This window comes from Cavia porcellus, unplaced genomic scaffold (assembly GCF_034190915.1).
Source record: "Cavia porcellus strain 051 isolate PalLab524CR breed Dunkin Hartley unplaced genomic scaffold, mCavPor4.1 scaffold_5, whole genome shotgun sequence".
In the NCBI taxonomy this organism is placed as follows: domain Eukaryota; kingdom Metazoa; phylum Chordata; class Mammalia; order Rodentia; family Caviidae; genus Cavia; species Cavia porcellus.
This window is the reverse complement of record NW_026947488.1, coordinates 66,129,715-66,147,661: the sequence shown is the minus strand read 5'-3', so window position 1 is coordinate 66,147,661 and position 17,947 is coordinate 66,129,715. Positions and strand designations below refer to the sequence as shown.

The 17,947-nt window shown below is 46.7% G+C and overlaps 1 protein-coding gene across 2 annotated transcripts in view; it reads right to left on the bottom strand.

Annotated features, from left to right (window-relative positions):
- Spsb4 (splA/ryanodine receptor domain and SOCS box containing 4) overlaps positions 1 to 15,988 on the bottom strand; it is a 77,605-nt gene extending 61,617 nt beyond the window's left edge. The window contains exons 1-2 of one of the 2 annotated variants that reach the window (XM_013159560.3): positions 15,821 to 15,988; positions 15,423 to 15,666 (exon numbers count right to left, since the gene is read on the bottom strand). The gene's annotated coding sequence lies outside the window, so the exon portion shown is untranslated. Of the gene's footprint in view, positions 1 to 15,422 lie in introns of both variants that reach the window. The other variant, XM_003476750.4, reaches the window with a different exon arrangement.
- Positions 15,989 to 17,947: the final 1,959 nt, after the last annotated feature.

Genomic DNA, 17,947 nt, shown 5'->3' with positions numbered 1-17,947 from the left:
CTGCCTCTCCCCCGGACAATATTTAGATTGGAAGTCCTGGAATGAGGAATTCTGTGTAGAGCAGGCGGCAGCCAACAGGGAAAATAACCAGAGAGAGTGGAACAGGGATATGCTATTAGGGCGAGGAGCCTTTGAGGAAGATCAAACTCAATACCCTCGCCAGGTTTATGAACAAATTAGCCGCTGTGGCCTCCAGGCCTGGAGATGGCTGGCTGCAAAGGGAGAACATACGGGTCACCTTACAAAAATTATACAAGGTCTTACGTCGCTTCCCAGGCGACGTTAACCTCCTGTCAGACTCCAAATATGTGGTAAATGCTCTCCAAGTTTTGGAGACGGCAGGTCCCATCAAACCCTCTTCGACGGTAGCCTCCATATTCCGAGGTATTCAACATCTACTATGGAGTAGGACCTCAAAAATGTTCATTTCACATATCAGAGCTCACACTAACCTACCTGGACCCTTGGCGGAAGGTAATGCCTTGGCGGACTTGGCCACGCGCCCAGTATGGATCTTCACCTTTCCCAGTCCTCTAGAATCGGCCCAAAAATTCCACTCTCAGTTCCATGTTAATGCCCGCACCCTTGTGGCGCGCTTTAACATCACGAGAGCACAAGCACGAGACATAGTACGACATTGTCCGGCCTGTGTGATCTCTTCACCTCAACAATCTATTGGTGTTAACCCGAGAGGACTGCGCCCCAATCATATTTGGCAAATGGATGTTACACACATCCCAGAATTCGGAAAACTCAAATATGTACCTGTTTCGGTTGACACCGCTTCTCAGGTTATGTTTGCTTCGGCAGAACCTGGAGAAAGGGCCACCCATGCTATTAATCATTGTCTTGCAGCCTGGGCTGCTTGGGGAAAGCCCAATATATTAAAAACAGACAATGGTCCTGCTTACACCAGCAAAACTTTTGTAACATTCTGTCAACAAATGGATGTTGTCCTTAAGCATGGCATTCCATATAACCCTCAAGGACAAGGCATCATTGAACGGGCACATCGGACACTCAAGGGTGTCTTACAAAAGCAAAAAGAGGGGATAGGCCACGGCCTAACGCCCAAAGGAAGAATATCATTGGCACTCTTTACCATAAATTTTCTCAATTTAAACCACAATAATCATTCCCCTGCCATGGAACATAGCAATCCGTCCCCAACCGACAAAGGGCTGGTTAGATGGAAAGATGTCCTTACAGGACAATGGATGGGCCCGGATCCAGTGGTTAGCTGGACCCGAGGTGCGGTTTGTGTCTTCCCACAGGAACCAGGTCGCGAGCCGCTGTGGGTCCCGGAAAGATTGACGCGAGCAGTAAACTCCCCACCAGTTCCTGATAAAGCACAGGAGGATAAGCCCACGGACACAAGTCAACTCGACCCTCTGGGACCGACGCTCAGCGCCCGAGACCATCTATAAACTAAAATGTCTGGTTTGGAGTTTTTTCTATTCTGTGGGTTCCTATTAATCACCCCTGTGATATGCTCAGATTCCACAGAACCACCACAATATCTTTGGGGTCCTTGGCACCACCCGCCCACATTGGCACCTTTTTCAGTGGCCTCGCCCGCCTCACCCAGGGTTTACACCATCAATCAAACAGTCCTTGATTATGACCCACCCGCTTAACTCCGGTCGACCCTCCATTTTTCTTCCTTCTGTCCCACGATTACCTCTTTTTGGATCCTAATTGCCATGGCTATCCTAGTAGGGCTTGTGGTTATCAAATGCTTGTTAGACCGCCTTATGCAAACCCAGCAACAGGTCAAGGTCACGGCTATGGCAGCCATGCAAATGGCAGCGGGCGGCCCATCGGGTCGACAGGCCGCCGCATATCTCCTTCATGTCGCAGAACATCAGTTATAAAAGCTGAGTGGGCAAGCCAATGATGGGTAAGACGGGAGACGTCCTCCTGGTCAACCTAAGATAGGCTCCACTCAGATATATATGGCCTTTAAGGCCAGGGGTCCCTCCTGGAGCCAAATTATTGGCATTGAGATGCGAGACCAAGGGTACTGCAGTGCCATCCGCCTCAAAGGTTGGGGGTAAGGCATGAATGAATGTCTATATGCATCCAGGTTCGGTTCACATATGCCTGGCCCTGCAAAAAAATGAACCACTCACCCTGAGCATGGTCCTACCGGGGGGATATGCACAAAACGAGGTGATGCACAGCAGGGTATAGACCTCTACATTCTCTCATGCCTCGGCCTACAAAGTAGACCCGCTCCAAGGTGTCCAACAATAACAAGATTATAAACACCCTAGAGGGACCCACATGACATCACATTTTCAAATAAATAAAAAAGGGGGAGATGTGGGGAGCCGCCTGACCGGTCCCCTAAGATGGCGCCCATTTCCTGCTTCCGGGTTCTTCCCGACCCAAACAAGCCCGCCAAATTGCCACGTCTGCCCAGCTACCGATGACGCTAGCCTATTAGCTTGCTAGGCTTGCTTTGCTATGATTGGATGCTGTTTTCCCTTATAAGAGACTGTCCCTGCCCCTAACGGGCAGAAGAGGAACCAATGTTGAGGGTGGCGGACCTTGTTAGGTCCGGTTCGCTGTATGCAATAAACTTTGAGAGCTGATCCTGCTCAAGTCTGGCCTCCTGTCTCCCGCGGCTCCGGTCATAGTCGGGCTTGAGAAGCAAGACCCAGAATAAGGGTCCAGTGGGGTCACTCAGGGAAATGCACATAAAGCAATCATCTGAGGATGGGGGTCCTCTCTTTTTGGGAAAATGAATGGGGCTGGAAAGGAAGGTAAGGGAGCTAGAACCAACCTCTAGATCCAGATACAACTGCATCCAAATCCTTCTCTCCACCCATTAGCTCTGTCTGTAAGCCTCTCTGAGACTCTAGATTCCTCATCAGTAAAACAAGAACCCAAGAAACAATGCTATAAAGGACTCTGCAGGCAGATCTTCCTCTCTGTTGTCTGGGTGTCACCCATGGGATCTTCTCCTTGGGTGCATCCATACTTCTTTGGCTTTTCAAACATCAGTAACAGCATTTACCGCAGATAGCACCCCCAAATACAGGACTCGAGTTTTCAAGGAGGAAGAATTGGCCACTGGAAGACTATCCAGAACCCAGGGTATATGAACTGCTTGGAAGGGCCCTGGTTTGGGGAATGCAGAACTGAACCTTGCAGAACTGACCTTGAACTTACCCCGAGTTGAGGTATGTCTTCTCACCCCAACTCTGGTCAGAGAGCTGCTGGGTTTTGAGCTACTTCCCTAAGTAAGACACATGGAGAGACAGGACACTTTCCATGCATTGCCTTACATGTCAATGACCTCCTACCCTAATGGTGGCTCACCCTAGCCAGTATTCAGCTGTGAAGGAAGATGCCCCCTATCACCATATTGCACAGACAGTTACACTGTGGGTATCTTATTAAATCTTCCTATTTTATGCACAACTCGCATTCTTTTCTTTCTTTTTGACTGTCAAATCTCAGATTCGGCTGATGTCAACCCTATTCAAAGAGCTCTGGCTAATATTTGATTTGAGAGAATACCAGAACACATAAAAATGTGCTGTGCTAGACAGTTTTAAGATAGTAGAATAGTTACTCATTTTCATGTTTGAGATAGAAAAACAGAAACACAAGCTTCCACTTCAGCAAAACTAGAACACATTTGTAACCCGAAACAGCATAAAAGGAAAGGCTGCCAAAAACAGTCAAGGGCTGCCAAAGCAGCGAGGATCCAAGACGGAGAAAAACACCTCTTGAAGATACCTGTGGCTGTGAATCTGGGGAAAAGCTGGCAGTGCCAGGCAGGAGCTGACATCCTCGAAGGGAAAAACCATGGCTTTAATCAGGGTAACAGTAGGGTGAATGTCTGCAGTCTGGTGGTGGGGCTGCCTCTGGCTTGGTGGGGAATGAGAAGGGTAGGGTTTAAAAGGGAACCATCTTCCCAGGAAGCAGTGTGTTAGTGAGGCAGTGTGCTACAGGGCTCTGAGTCGGGAGAGGTCCATATCTATAGATCTCTACTGCCTGAGAAAGAAGCAAAGACAGAAAGAAATCATTACCACAATCCTGGGGACAAACTTTCTACGAACCAGGGAGCAATCCTGCCTTCCTAAGAATTCCTGGCACTCTCTCTATATGCGCTGCGTGTAAAATCCAAGAAAAGTTCACCTCTTTCGAAGAGGAGCCAGCACTGTATACATTAAAAATGCTTCAAAGCAGTGAAAGTGTAAAAGAATGGGAAAATACCTGGCAAATCAAAAGAATAATTTCAAAATGTACCACAAAGCAGATTAAAAATTGTAACCGTTTGTAAGCCAATTTTGTAGTTGGGTACTTTAGAAGAGAGACAGCTATTACTATTCAAACAAAAGATTAAATTCCTTTCACATTGTTATATAAAGATAACTTTTAGAGCAAAAAATAAAATACAAGCCTTCCAAATTGTCAGAAAATACAACACAAAATAAAAGAGACTGAATGCTAAAAGATTTTGTTTTAAGAAACAATTGAAGCGAAAAGACATAAAATGTGATAGTAAAACTAGGAACAAAACAGTAACCATGTCAATGAATGGTGATAAAAAAAAAAAAAACTACTAAAAAGGAAAGATAAAACTGGGGAACAAGATAAGCCCCCAACCACATGTTATATATAAAAGCCTCAAAAATCATGAAAATAAAAGAAAGGCAAAGACATCCAGTGTGAATCCAAACTAAGAAGGAAATATGACCTTAGTATTGGGCAGGTAAATTGGATTTCAGGGCAAAAAGTTTTAAATATAGTAAAGGAGAATACAATCGTCAAGAATATGATCCTCAGTTGAAGCATTAACACATCCAACAAGAGCACCAGAAATTAAAAAAAATGCTAGAGGAAATAAGGAGACAGAAATGCATTAGAGGCAGATAATTTTAATTTCCCTAACTGTGTCAGATCATTGGATCAAATTAAATAAACACATTAAAAAGTTAAACTTACACAATAAGAGGTCTAATTATGTACCTATTAAATTCTATACCTTACAGGCAAAGAATGTGTGTGCTTTCAGGTGCTCACAGAATCATCAAAACAACTTCCCACACATAGGTCACAAATAAAACCTCACCAAAATGTAAAAATAGCACATAATCTAACAACAAAAAAACAGTGGAAACTAGCCATAAAATTATGGATCATAGAACCCTACCACTGGACATTTTTTTTGATACCAGGAATCAAACTCACAACCTCAATCTGTGAGGCACTGTGCTACTGAGCTATGTCCCCAGTCCTCACTTGGGACACTTTTAAAAGTTCTCTTTAAACAACTCAGGTAAAAAATCTACATAAAAATTGAAAAATATCTAGATAATAACAAAAAGCCATATCATCTATTAGAATCTGTGAGATGTCTCTAAAGCTGTGCTTGAGGAAATCATGGCTGCTATAATCATACTACTACATTTTTAAAATAAAAATATATGAATTAAGGATAAATAGAAAAATGATGGAACCAATTTTTTAAAACCTAAGAGCTAGTTATTTGGAGAAAAAAATACCAGCAAAACAAAACAAAACTACCAGAATTTATAAACAATTTTAAAAAAACCCAATCTAACTCATTATATTACCTATCATTATTACTTGTATTATTATCTAGTATATTAATCTATCACATTGTTCCTATGTGCATATCCTGAAGATGACAAACTGCAGTGGCACTTTATCTCTGTGATCTGTCTTTCCCAAACTCTATCTCAGTGGGTTTATTGTTATGAGAATAACAGAACAAATTCTAATTAGTGCTGCATCCAAGGAGATACTGACCAGTTCTCCTGAAATCTGTCAAAGTCATTAAAAACAAGAGAAGTGTGAGAAACCACCAGAGCCATGGGAAGGCCAAGAGCACATAAGAGTTAAATGTACTGTGTTATCCTCAGTGGGACCCTGGAGAACAGAAAAAAGACTTTAGGTAAAAAGGAAGAAATAAAGTATGAATTTCAGTTAATAATAATGTAGCAATATTTATTCATTAGTTGTGATAAATGTACAACACTAACATAAGATGAGAAACCATGAAGTTAAGCATTTGAAGCCTCTCTACACTATGGATTTAGTTTTTCCCATTCTTTTTTTCTTTTTAGTGGTATGGTGAACTGAACTCAGAGCCTCGTGCATAGTATGCAAGTGTTTGGTTTTGTTTTTCAGTAAATCTAAGACTATATTTAAAAAATTTAAAAATCAATTAATCAATCAGATCAATTTCTCAATCTTAGAAAATAACCAAAATATGTACAAAAAATTGAAACTTACCTCGTATCTCATTAACTATTAATCTAATGTAAACATAGCTTATGGCTGTATCTCATTTTCTTTTTTGTCTATAATATATGGTGAATTTTATTTTTAAAAGATTGTATCTTTTTTGAATGTCATTCTAAATACTTTAATTCTATAACCTGAACAGCCATTTCGAAGATGACAATTTGTAACTTATCAACTGGCAATTTCTTACCTTTTGTTTGTCTGTAATTTAGTATTATTTCTACCCTTTTTTTTTTAATCTCCATGTATTTTTTTTCGTTTCCTTTTCTTTAAATAAAAAAAAAAAAGATTGTATCATGGGTCTTTTTCAAATTATTTCACCTAAAATTAGATAATTAACATTTTCACATATTACTAAATATGCTTTAAATGCATGATTTCAAAGACTAAACTTCATTTGAAAATCAATCTGTAATTATTGCTAAAAGAGAAAATAAATACTATAAACCAAATAGGAAATAAAAGACAAAACAAAAAACACTCAAAAGAATTTAGACTTTACTATTCAAATATGGGGAGAGATCTGCTATATAAGTTACAGATTTCTGACAAATACCTACAAATGAGTAGCGAAAAAGGGAAAAAAAAAGATGTGAAAAGATCCCAACGGTTTATTCCGAAAGGACTAATGGAAAGGACTTTGGAAAGTGGTCCTGTGACCAGTGCAATGAACAGGAGGAGGGAGAAGTACAACGAAATGCTGTTTTTGTCCATCAGATTAAAAAAGATCAAAAAGTGAGAGAACACCTCGTGGAGGAAATGGGGAAGCAGACAGGCTCAGGCCGGGCGAAGCTGAATGGTAACTGCAGTAACTCGGGATGGCAAACGGGACCATCTTTCAAAACTGCAAATCCACACACCATTTATTCAGATACACGCTCCAATACACCCAACTACATTTTACACATTGCATAATACGCAGCATCATATGTAGCAGCAATATATTAGGAAAAAGGAAACAGAAGACAAGAAATCATAAATGCATACAATGAAATAGTATGCAAGTGAAGAGTGTACTGGTATGGAAGGCTCAGGAGACAGGCGAAGCTAGGCATGAGGATGCAAACCTGTAATCTCAAACACTAGGGAGGCAGAGACAGGATCACAAGTTCAAGGCCAGCCTGGGTAATTTAGAGACCTTGTCTCAAAATAAAACTAAAACATGCGTGGGGACATAGCTTAGGGGTAGAGTGCCTGTTCAGCACACAGTAGGTCATGGGTTTCATGACCAGAGAAACTGACAGAGGAATGGAGGGACAGACAAGGGTGGGGGAGAAAACAAAATGCCAAAGAGTGTGTGTACTATGCTTCCATCACTATGGAGGGAAAAGAGGGAAAGGGAAGATGAGGGGTCAGATGAGAAATAGAAGGAGTAGGATATTTAGGTCCAAAAGGAACTGAGAACCGGATGTTTCTGTAAGACAACTGGACATTTCAGAGTAGTTTTAAAAGTCAGCTTGCCATTCTCTGCACACCACAGAGCTTCCTACTGACTTTACTCAGCCCTAGAGCCTCCACCAAGCTGTAAGAAATATGCTGGATAATGTGTGCAAGTGGTGGGCAGCTCTTGGCCAGGGCATCTGAGAGGGGAAGGGATGGGCTGGAACCTGCCTCGTTTGCAGTTCATTCACGGACACGTTATGCTCCTGTAATAACAGACTGGACACCAAGGCTCCCAGGTAAGCAGCCTGACCAAACTAGAGGGCTAAGGATGGCAGATCTGGCCTTATACTGGGCAGTCTGAAATCACAGTCCCCTCTGCTTCCACTCTCTTGTGCTTTTTCCATCTCTAACCTCAAATACTCGTACTTAGCAGCCTGCTGATGTTCATAGGCAGTGTGAGGGGGATAGCACAGGCCCCTTCTTTCAGAGGAAACAGGCTCCAAGAGGCTGTATTGTAGGGAGCTGATGAAGCTGGAGACTGACCACACGTATGGGGCTAAAGCAAGGCCAGCCCAGAAAAAACAGAAAGACCAAAACAAGCTATGTAAACAAGTTGTTGCAGCCCCAAGAAGGCAAGGGGCCCAGGCCTGCCAAGCAATGGGTTGCTAGGCAGAGGGGCTGAACTTGACATCATCTTTCCCAGTTTATAAATAAAGGTGCTACAGTAGTTGAGCAGTTCCTTTCCTCCCATCAGGAGGATGAGGGCTCCACCTGACCCCAGCTTTGTCTTTTCTTTATTTTTCTCATCCCCTCACCCCTTTAGCCCCAAGAACCTCAGAAGCCACAGTGGGTCGCGGCACTGCATAATTTGCCTCAGGATCACACAACCAGTAGGTTGCAGGAATAGGTGACCCATGGGCCATCACGGAACAAGCCTGCGTTCTCACATCTTTTTCCATACTCTTTAGAATGACGACCTCTCCACTGCACTGACTGATACACTCTGTTGTACAGATACACTGATACACTGTGTTGCCCTCCCACTGCTTTATCCTTGTGCACACCATGACAGCCTTGGGGCTGCTGTTCTTGGGGAGGCATCTTTAAAACCTCTGAAAGCAGCAGCCAGGACAGCCTATTAGGCTTGGTCATGCTCATACTGCGCCTGCCAGGGTTCCATGCTCTCTGTTCAGGCAAGAGCTTCAAAGTCTCTGTCTCTATTTGCAACAGGCAGAGCTTCTGAAGGGCACTCACCCCTGGCCATAACAAGGTAGCTTTTATACAGCCAGGCCCCACAGTGGTGTGCTCCTGTCCTGACGGCAGGCCATTGAGGAAAACCAGCAGCGGCCCCATATAATGAACCTTCTGACTCTCCACTGGGGCCTGGCCAAGGGCCTCCTCTCACTGAGACTCATCAGAAAATTCTGCTGACTACTTGAACCTTGTTTGCCTTCACAAGGATCAAGGCCAATGTCAGTGCTGTCTGACACCCAGAGGCATCCGGTAAAAGGCAACGTCTCTCAAATCCTGCACAGTCTCCAAATTGCCCTTTCACCACTTGGACACCTCCTGCTGTGGACTGAATGTCTCTAATGAGCCTTCTAAATTTGCACTGTCAAGGTATTTGAAGGTGGAGCCCTGGGGAGGTGGTTCTACCTCCACTATGGTGCCTCCCTGGATCCACCGAATGGACCTCCATGGGCTGCTTCAACGCCTGACTACCCAAGCCACCAGGAGAACATCTTTTTGGCTGACCAGTGTTTTACTGTCTTGAGGACAGGACGCTATCATCCCACTTCTTTGCTCCTGAGAACTGCTTCCTGTCTAAGAGCTTGAAGCCAGGGCAGAGCATACCTTATTAGAGGACAGCACAAGGAAGGGGACTTGGGGACACTGGGCCTAGTTCTGTGCTGACATGGCCACTCCTTCTGAGCAGCTGTCTCTGGCCGTGTCCACTTTGCCCCTTTGTCAGATACTGCCTTACACCTGCTCTGCTTCCAGATCTACTTTGTTTGTTCCACACTTAGTGGATGCCAGCTGTATGCCAGGCAGTGGGCAGTTGAGAGCTGGGGACACAGCAGTGGCCATACCAGGCTCTATCACCTGCCTTCTCTTTCCAGCCACAGGGACCAAGTGCTTAGTACATTCCTTGTTTCAGGCACAGCACTTGCCACACAGGACACAAGACAGGACCTAACTTCCTAACTGAAATAGCATCTCTGAATCTCAGGCACGCTGAGCTATGCAAAAGGTGCCTGTACCACACTCCCCAAACCACACTTAATCTCTCACACCATGCTTAGATAGTGACATTTCATAAATTATCCTAATGGATCTGCTCCAGGATTCAATCATGGCTGAGCTAGAAAACAAAAACTCTAATTGCTGATTGCCCTTCCCAGGACCCCAGCAAGTGTTACAACTCAACAGGGAAATGAAGAACTAGGAAGAGACAATGCCACACTCTTTAAGAGGCCTCAGCCATTTGCAAATTAAGACAAGCTGTCTTCAGAGGCCGGGGACCCAAAACCACAGTTTCAGAAGCCTACGTAGAAACCTGAATATGTATGGAGTAGTCTAAAAGGGGACAAGACTGGGACAGACACTGTAATAACAGGGTGAGGCCCTCTCCTCTGTGTCTTCAGGCCTAGGACTCCATGGAGTCAAGGGCAAGGGCAGGGGCAGGTTTCACACCTTCCATTAACCAGCAGTAAGGGTGTTCCTCTGGGGATCCTGGGCTGCAGGAACATTTAAGACCCAATCACTTCCCCCCAGGGGGAGCTCACCTCAGACGGGTCAGACCCAGTGACAGGCGTGGATAATGACAAACACCCCAACAAGAAAGACAGTTGGATTTCACAGGAATTTTTTTCAGTGGGCTGCACATGACTTTCAAATATCTACTCCCACACCTGTAAAAGTGTGAAGCCAATCTATCTTACCATCCCCCCTTGCTTCAAATGCTCCTCAGGTTCATTGTGGCTTTCAGGAGAAAGTTTATTCCTAACCCTATCCTTAATCCTTCCAGAATGTTCTATGATGTTCTCCCATCCTCTGTAAACCCCTTCTGTCATCCCTTAACCTCCCTGGGCTCCCAACTTGATGCTGCCGCCTTCCCTCCTGCTCCCTATACACACCTCCCCACATCTGTATCACACTTCTACAGAGCCCCACACCTCTGCTCTCAAAGCCCACAACACTCATCCCAGGGGTCAGACTGGGCACAACTCCAGGACTGGGGCAGGGTTTCCTTCACTGGAGTCCCCTGCATCCACAAGGGCTTAATTGAGAGAAAATGATGGGTAAATGTCTAAGCAGTGTAGTGTGCACAAATCCTCAAAAGTAACGCATGACGTTAGAAAGTCTCAGCCTCGAAGGTATCAGGAACACAGAGCTCCACGAGCTCAGACAGGTCACTTAACGCCTTTATTCCTCCCTTTCCTTTTCTGTGCAATGAGGTAATGATACCTGCCCGGCCCTCGTGGCACTGAAATGGTTTTAAGATTGTCTTGGCACAAATATTAAACATAGGGGCTATTTTACTAAAACACTCATTCAGAATGAACCCAGCAAAAAGAATGAATTAAAGAACTCCCAAGCTTTTGTTCGCAGATGTCCGTTCACTTGCCCCATAATTCACACAGGGAGCTCACACTGCAACTGGCTGGGCAAGCCCTTTCTTCCCCCAGTACTCACAGAGAGCCATCTGTCCAGTTCCAGGTGGAACTGTCTCACGCCCATCTTCCTGGCACTTAATCAATGAGGCTTCCCCAGGCTCTCCTCCTCCTGGGGTTTCCATGGGAATCCTCCCACTTGTAAAAGGGGCCCCCAAGGCAGAAGCTCAGCTGTCAGCCAGCAAAGAAAGCAGGGGAGGGGATGAAGTTTTCTGGGTGGTAACCAGCCCAGCATGCTCTTCAAGGTCGTTTGAAAGGGATACAGCTCTGAGCCAGTGAGGCCATGTGCAGCCCTGGTGAGCCTGGTCACTGTGCACCTGCCCCTGTCCCCAGAGGGCTGCCCTAGGTACATGTGAGTTGTTCTGCAGGACAGCAGGCCTCCATGTGACCCAGCATGGCTCAGTCTGGGGCAAAGCATGACAAGGGCTGAAGGAAGGGCTGCCTAATGAGACCCTCTAGGGGAATCTTCTATTATGACATCACAGTAATCTTCATGTCTAACCTCATTTATCTCCCAAGATGAACTTTGCCCCATCTGGCATAATTGATTGTCTGAAAAACAGGGTGCCTGAAAGAAAATCAAAACTCTTCAAGCCTCAGAGTTAATCTAGGAGACCATACTAGGGATCTGCTGGGATTTCTGGCTCATACCCTCACTCACGCTCCCCTCGCTGAGTCTTCTCCTAGCTGTTGAATCCCACCAATGTGTCCTGCATCACATGCTGCATTTCTTCCTTCTCCTTGACCACTGCATCACTCTGTTCCTGCTACCTGAGCTGCACTAAGAGCCTTTCAGACTGCAGAAAGAATATCCACCCTACACCTTCTGTGTATACTTTTAAATGAGTATCTAGTTGTGAAGCAAAAATCACATGCAATTAATACAGCCCTGGAAGTCTCCTGAAGGTGCACAAAATAATTGATTTTGAATGAACCTTTCTGAGCCAGACCGCTCTTTCCTGTGGCCTCAGAACAGATAGATTTCTATTTCTGAGCAGCAGGAGAAAAGCCATTTAGCTTATGTGGGGACCATGTTTTATTTAAAATGTGTTGCTGAATTTTAAATTTTTATGATTGATCTTTCTTTTACCAGATATATACAGTTTATGTGAGCTCATTATGTGAACACAGTGTTCACAAGTGAAGTGTACATACTATGCAAGCCTTAAAAAAAAAAAAAAGGACTCCAAGAGAGACTTCTGATGACCCCGACCTATGCCCCAGCAGATTCTTGATTTTTTTCATGGAGTAGCTTGTTGAGCTGGAGGTGCTGCCTGACACCTTTTGTTCCTGTACCAGCAGAGAAGAACCTTTCAAGAACTTGGATGTATGACAACTGGCCAGGCAGCTTAGAAAAAATTAAGTCACCATAGCATGATGAATTGTATTGGGTTTCCCAAAAATGTAAGGACTCTGCGCTAGCTTCTACCTTGGTGCTTCCAGGATAGGAAAGGAGCTCCACCCCCACCTCAAGACAGGATTGCCTGAGGAATGAGAATGTTCTAGTCCTATGAGAAACCAAGGAGAAAAGTACTGAGGCTGGGTTTTTTCCGATGGATAATGCCACAGAGTGCTGGAGCAAAATTAAGACAGCCAGGGGAGCTGGAGGTGGTGATAGAGGTGAATGGTGAGGGGTGAAGGGGGCAGGGAGCAGGCCTGGGGCTCTGGAGCAATCTGGACTTTACTGCTGGCAGCAGTGAAGTGGTTCTGAACTAGGGAAAACTTTGATCTATTTATATTTTTAAACGATGTTAATCTGGTGTGTGAAAAACTGAAACTTATAGCTTTAGTCTACAGTTCTCTTATTTAGTGACATAGGGGATCTTGTCATAGGCTGTCATGCTATTCCGCACCTCTGTACTGAGGTTTGAACCCAAGATTGTTGCGCTGTGCTACATGCTCAACCTTTAAAAAAATTTTATTTCAAGAAGGCTTCTTGCTAAGTCATTAAATCGCCTAGGCTGAATTCAAACTTGCAATCCTCCTACCTCAGCCTCCCAGGATGCTGGGATTCCAGGCATGCCTTATCTGGCTTCTATTTCAATGTTTGTGTTTAAATTGTTTAATTTTTGTCTGTTTGGTCTTTTAGTGATTGACTTGAAGAATCTTTTACATATAAAGAGATGAGGGCCTTTTTATAGGAGTGGCACATGTCCTTTGACTATTCATGGCGATTCCTTTTCCTTACAGATTTTATTTTGTACATGGAACTCTTTAAGGTAAGAGAGATACAAATTGGAGCAATATTTGAGTTGAACGGCTGTTAAGTTGGACTTTGCCATTTGCCAAAGAAAGCATCAGTTCTTTTTATTGCAATTTAGTAAGGAAACTTAAAAAATGGGATCAGTGCTGGCTGTGATGTTACTCTTGTGTAATCCCAGCACTCTGGGAGGTTGAGGCAGGAAGATGGCAAATTTAAGCTCAGCTCAGACAACTTAGTGACTTAGCAAGACCCTGTCTCAAAATAAAAAAAAGGTTGAAGATGTAACTCAGTTGGAAGGCTCTGGGTTCAATCCCCAGAACCACAATCGTGTGCACCCAGCCATGCACACACACATAGAGCCCTGTATAAAGGAATCTATTCTATTGACAGTTGGTTTTTCTCCAAACTAGATTTATCTGCAACCTAAAAAAAAAAGTTTCAGCAGGATTTGGGGAATTCCCCCATCAGCCTGAGTGACAAATGCCTCAGGATTTAATTGGAGAGGAAAACAGACCAGAGAGAGGTTAAGTCTAGTGCCTGTGGACGCCTCTTCCCACAGGGCAGGTGTGGGCAGATTCTGCAATCTCCTTTTAATAGCTTTCTCTGAGCCATTTCTCTTCTTTCAGATTTAAACTCCACAAACTGCGGGGGACAGAAGATGAGTGGGAAGATAAGGGGCTGAGATTTCTAAGAGGAGAGGACTGCTATCTTCGCTCCCCCAAAAATCCACTAGAAGACGGGTGGGCACCAATGAGCAAGAGAGGTCAGAGAACTCGGGCAGAAAACTTGCTCAGGGTTACACCACAGGCTAATAGTGGAGGTGGAAATCGAACCCCGGTCAGCCCTCTTAGAGCCAAGGTACAGTGCCCATTTCTCCTTTCTGTCGGCAGCAGCCCGAGCCTCGGCTGTGGGGCGCCAGGAGCAGCCACTCCTCCAGCTTCTCCAGCCAGTCAGAGGTCCCGGGCTCGGCGTTCCCTGCTGGCTTGGAGCCTGAGGAGCGTCCAGGGCTACATGGTTTTTGCTCAATGGAAGGGTCTGACCTCCTCCCTGGTTCAGAGAGCCTCTAGCCCGGGACTTCCTGAACACTAACCTCCTCTCTTTCTGAGCATCTCCGAGTTTGTCTTCAAGCAAGGCCTGGAAGTGGTTCTGAGAAGCGAGAAGCTGTTGGGCCAGGTGACCTGCCTCACGCCCCAGCGTCAGGGATAAACGGGACAGCAGCAGCCGATTTCTCAGTGCCTACTGCGTGTCAGGCGCTCGACTTCTGCTTCGAGCCCTGGGACGTAAAGATCTCCCCAGGAATCACTGTCCCCATTTCACAGACGGAGGGGGGCGGGGCATGGGGGGCCTGCTTCAGCTCTGGAAAGTTGGATGCGTTGCCTAGGCTCATGCAGCTAATAATGCTAGCTAACTAACTACGATTGGGTGCTTCCTGTGGGTCAGGTACAAGTCTTCCCAATCAATCACACAAATCTTCCCAATCAATACCTGTACAAAACCGGGACAATCAGAATCCCCATCTTATGGATGAGAAAACCGAGGTTTGGCGCCTTGCCCAAGGTCACCTGGCCAGTGACTGACGGATGTTGGACACAAACCCAGGCTAGTGACTCTGGAGGCAATTTCTTGCTGTGTCTCCACGACACGGATTAGCAGTGAGCTTCGAACTCAAGGTCCCAGAGGCCGACCCAAACGCCCCAGAGCTGCGCAAACCAACCAGTTTAGACTGCCCTAATCCGCAGAAATCCCCGGGTTCGCGACCAGAAGGACGCCAGGAGCGCTGACTGTGACGAATGCCCACCCGCACGAAGTCCGCTCGGCCGGATCTCAGCCCCCTACTCCCACGCGCCCCTTACCAGGCGCTGAAAAACACTCACCATAAAAAAGAGGGCGAGCGCAGCCCGGGAGGAATCCCCAGCACTGGCAGGTCCCGGGCTCCTAGGAGAGACGTCCGCTGCCTTCGCCGCCCACTCCGGGGCGCCCGAGCAACCCTGCAGATGCTGGCTTCCTCCCGAGAGCCAGCGGCGCGTCCTCACCGCTGGTGCCCGGCAGCAGCGCTCGCTCTACCCAGTAGGGTGGCCTGGAGTTGGGAGGGTTCTTGGCGAAGTTGGCGCTCAAGCACTGCAAAAGGACGCCTGGAGTCAGATGCAGAGTGGGGAAAGCGCCGATCCTAGGGGCGCGCCGAGGCCCGCGCTCTAGCCGCTCTGAAGCTTGGCGCTTGACCTGGAGGGCAGCAAATCCCGCGCTCAGGGCGCACGGGCCGAACCCAGCGTACCTAGCGTCTTCCCCAGAGCACTGGACGCACACGGAGGTGCCCACATCTGGGGTGCAGGTCCGGGCCGCTGTATGCTCATCGCCTTCCCCAGGGTCTGGGCGCCTTTGTGCGCGGGGCGCGCCGGCCGCCACGGCCAGCTCTGGATGCTGCAGCCGCCGCCTCCTCCTCCCCCTCCTCCGCCGCCGCCCGCTCCCCGCCTTCCCGGCCGGCCCGAGGCTGCAGCTGAAAGCCGATCCGGCTGAGCTCATCCCTGAAGGCCACTAATCCAATAGCCGCGGAAGGCGCGGCCGCCGGGAACGCCCCTTCCCCCACCATCCCGCTCCCCGGCTGTCCCAGCTAGGGCCGTTGCCGGCGCCGCCGCCTTCTCGTGGCCACCAGCTGGCGGGAAAGGGAAGTGGAATCCTCGCCCGCGCCCCTGAGCAGAAGTGGCACAGTCGCCATTCACTCACCCGCACGCTCCCCCACGCACTCATTCATGAGCGCTGATCCCTCCCCATTCATTCAAGTATGCCTGGAACGCCGGGGGGTGGGGTGGAGGGGGGTGCCCCAGAAGAGGAGGAGACAGGCACTGGGTAGCTTTGGTTCCTCTACTCAAGGAACGTGGGAAACAGCAGCCGGGAAAAACAAATGGTTTAGTATGTCCTGGCCTTAGACATACACACGTTCACACTTTATTTTTTGAGAGTAGCCTCCAACTCATCTTTTAAAATCCAATTTCATACTGCACCTGCTTCTCTGAGTCGTCCCCACCCACCCGAGGCTGAAGGAGCTGGGTCTCAGGCCCCCCCCCCCCCCCCCCCCCGCTACAGGAGCTGCGGGTCTCGCTTCATAGTTCCCAGAAGCGCAGAGATAAGCTAGAGGGCGTGGCGAGAGCGACAGACCAACAGTGCTTGCGAGGTTCCTGCTTCCAAGGGGAAACTGAAAATTTCTGACTTGGTTGCTCTGCTTGTGATCCCAGAGTTGACACTGAGTCCACTCCATAGTCATTTGCTGACACCAGCCCACTCTGCCAGGCACACGCAAAAAGCCTACGTTGGTTAGAAAATGGCTTATTTTATCAGGATCCTAGAAAACAAACAGAATCCAATCCCAGAGGGAAATATTTTGAAGAGAACTGTGGGGCTCCTCCCTTAGACTGGGAAGGGTAATCTGAGAGTATTTCCTTGCGGGAGTGGCTGTGTGAGTTACATCCTAGACACAAGGAGACAGCGTAGCCTGGGGGTACTCACCTTTCACCAGCACACAGCCTGGGGGATGACTGGGTGTGAGCCCAAGGAAGTCAAAATGAAGCTAGAGAATCACTCAGGGTCTTGCGGACTATCCAAAAGGTTTGGCCTTCATTAGTTGGGGAGCCTACTGATTTTGTCAGATTTGCTTTTCAGAAAGCTCTCTCAGCAGCAGGGCGGATGAATGGATGGTGTGAATCAGTTTGGGAGCTACTGCTGAAGTGTAAACAACAACAAAAATATTCTTCATGAACAGCTTGGTGTTCCGACAAAAATGGTGTATGGGCCAGGTATTGATTGTCCTTTTCTACTGTCTCATCATCATCTCTTTACACCTTAGTCTTCCTCCTAAAAACCGAAATCCTGTTGGGCAAATCCATGTGTCCTATTCCCCTCTGGATGCCCATTCTTGCCCTGAAGAGCTGTTGAGGACATGTGATTCGAACAGGCCTGCATAGAAATGCTGACCTATACTCACACTTCCTGTCTCCCACGAGATCCCTACTAGGAAACTCCTGAGCACCTTTCTCCCAGCCAGTGTTGGAGTGGGCAGGGGAAAATGACAATTTGAGGGGAGATGAGAGCCAAGGGAAGCTTAACTAATACAAGATGTTCTTAACTAAGTGTAAGTATAAGTTGCAGAACTAGTCATAGTTGAGTTCTAAAAACTGCAGGGTATTGTATGCACATAATCAGATGGCTCTGGATTTAAACCTTAAACTCAGACTCTCTGGATCTTAGTTTTCCCATTTGTAAAATGGGAAAAGAAGAATTTCTTCAGAGTATGGTTAGGCGTTATGGCATACTGCATGGTAAGTGGTAAGTAAATCTTTTTTTTCTCAGCCCCAGACCAGTATTGGTAGCATTCTTGGAATTCTCAAGCTAAGGCAATGGTAGATCC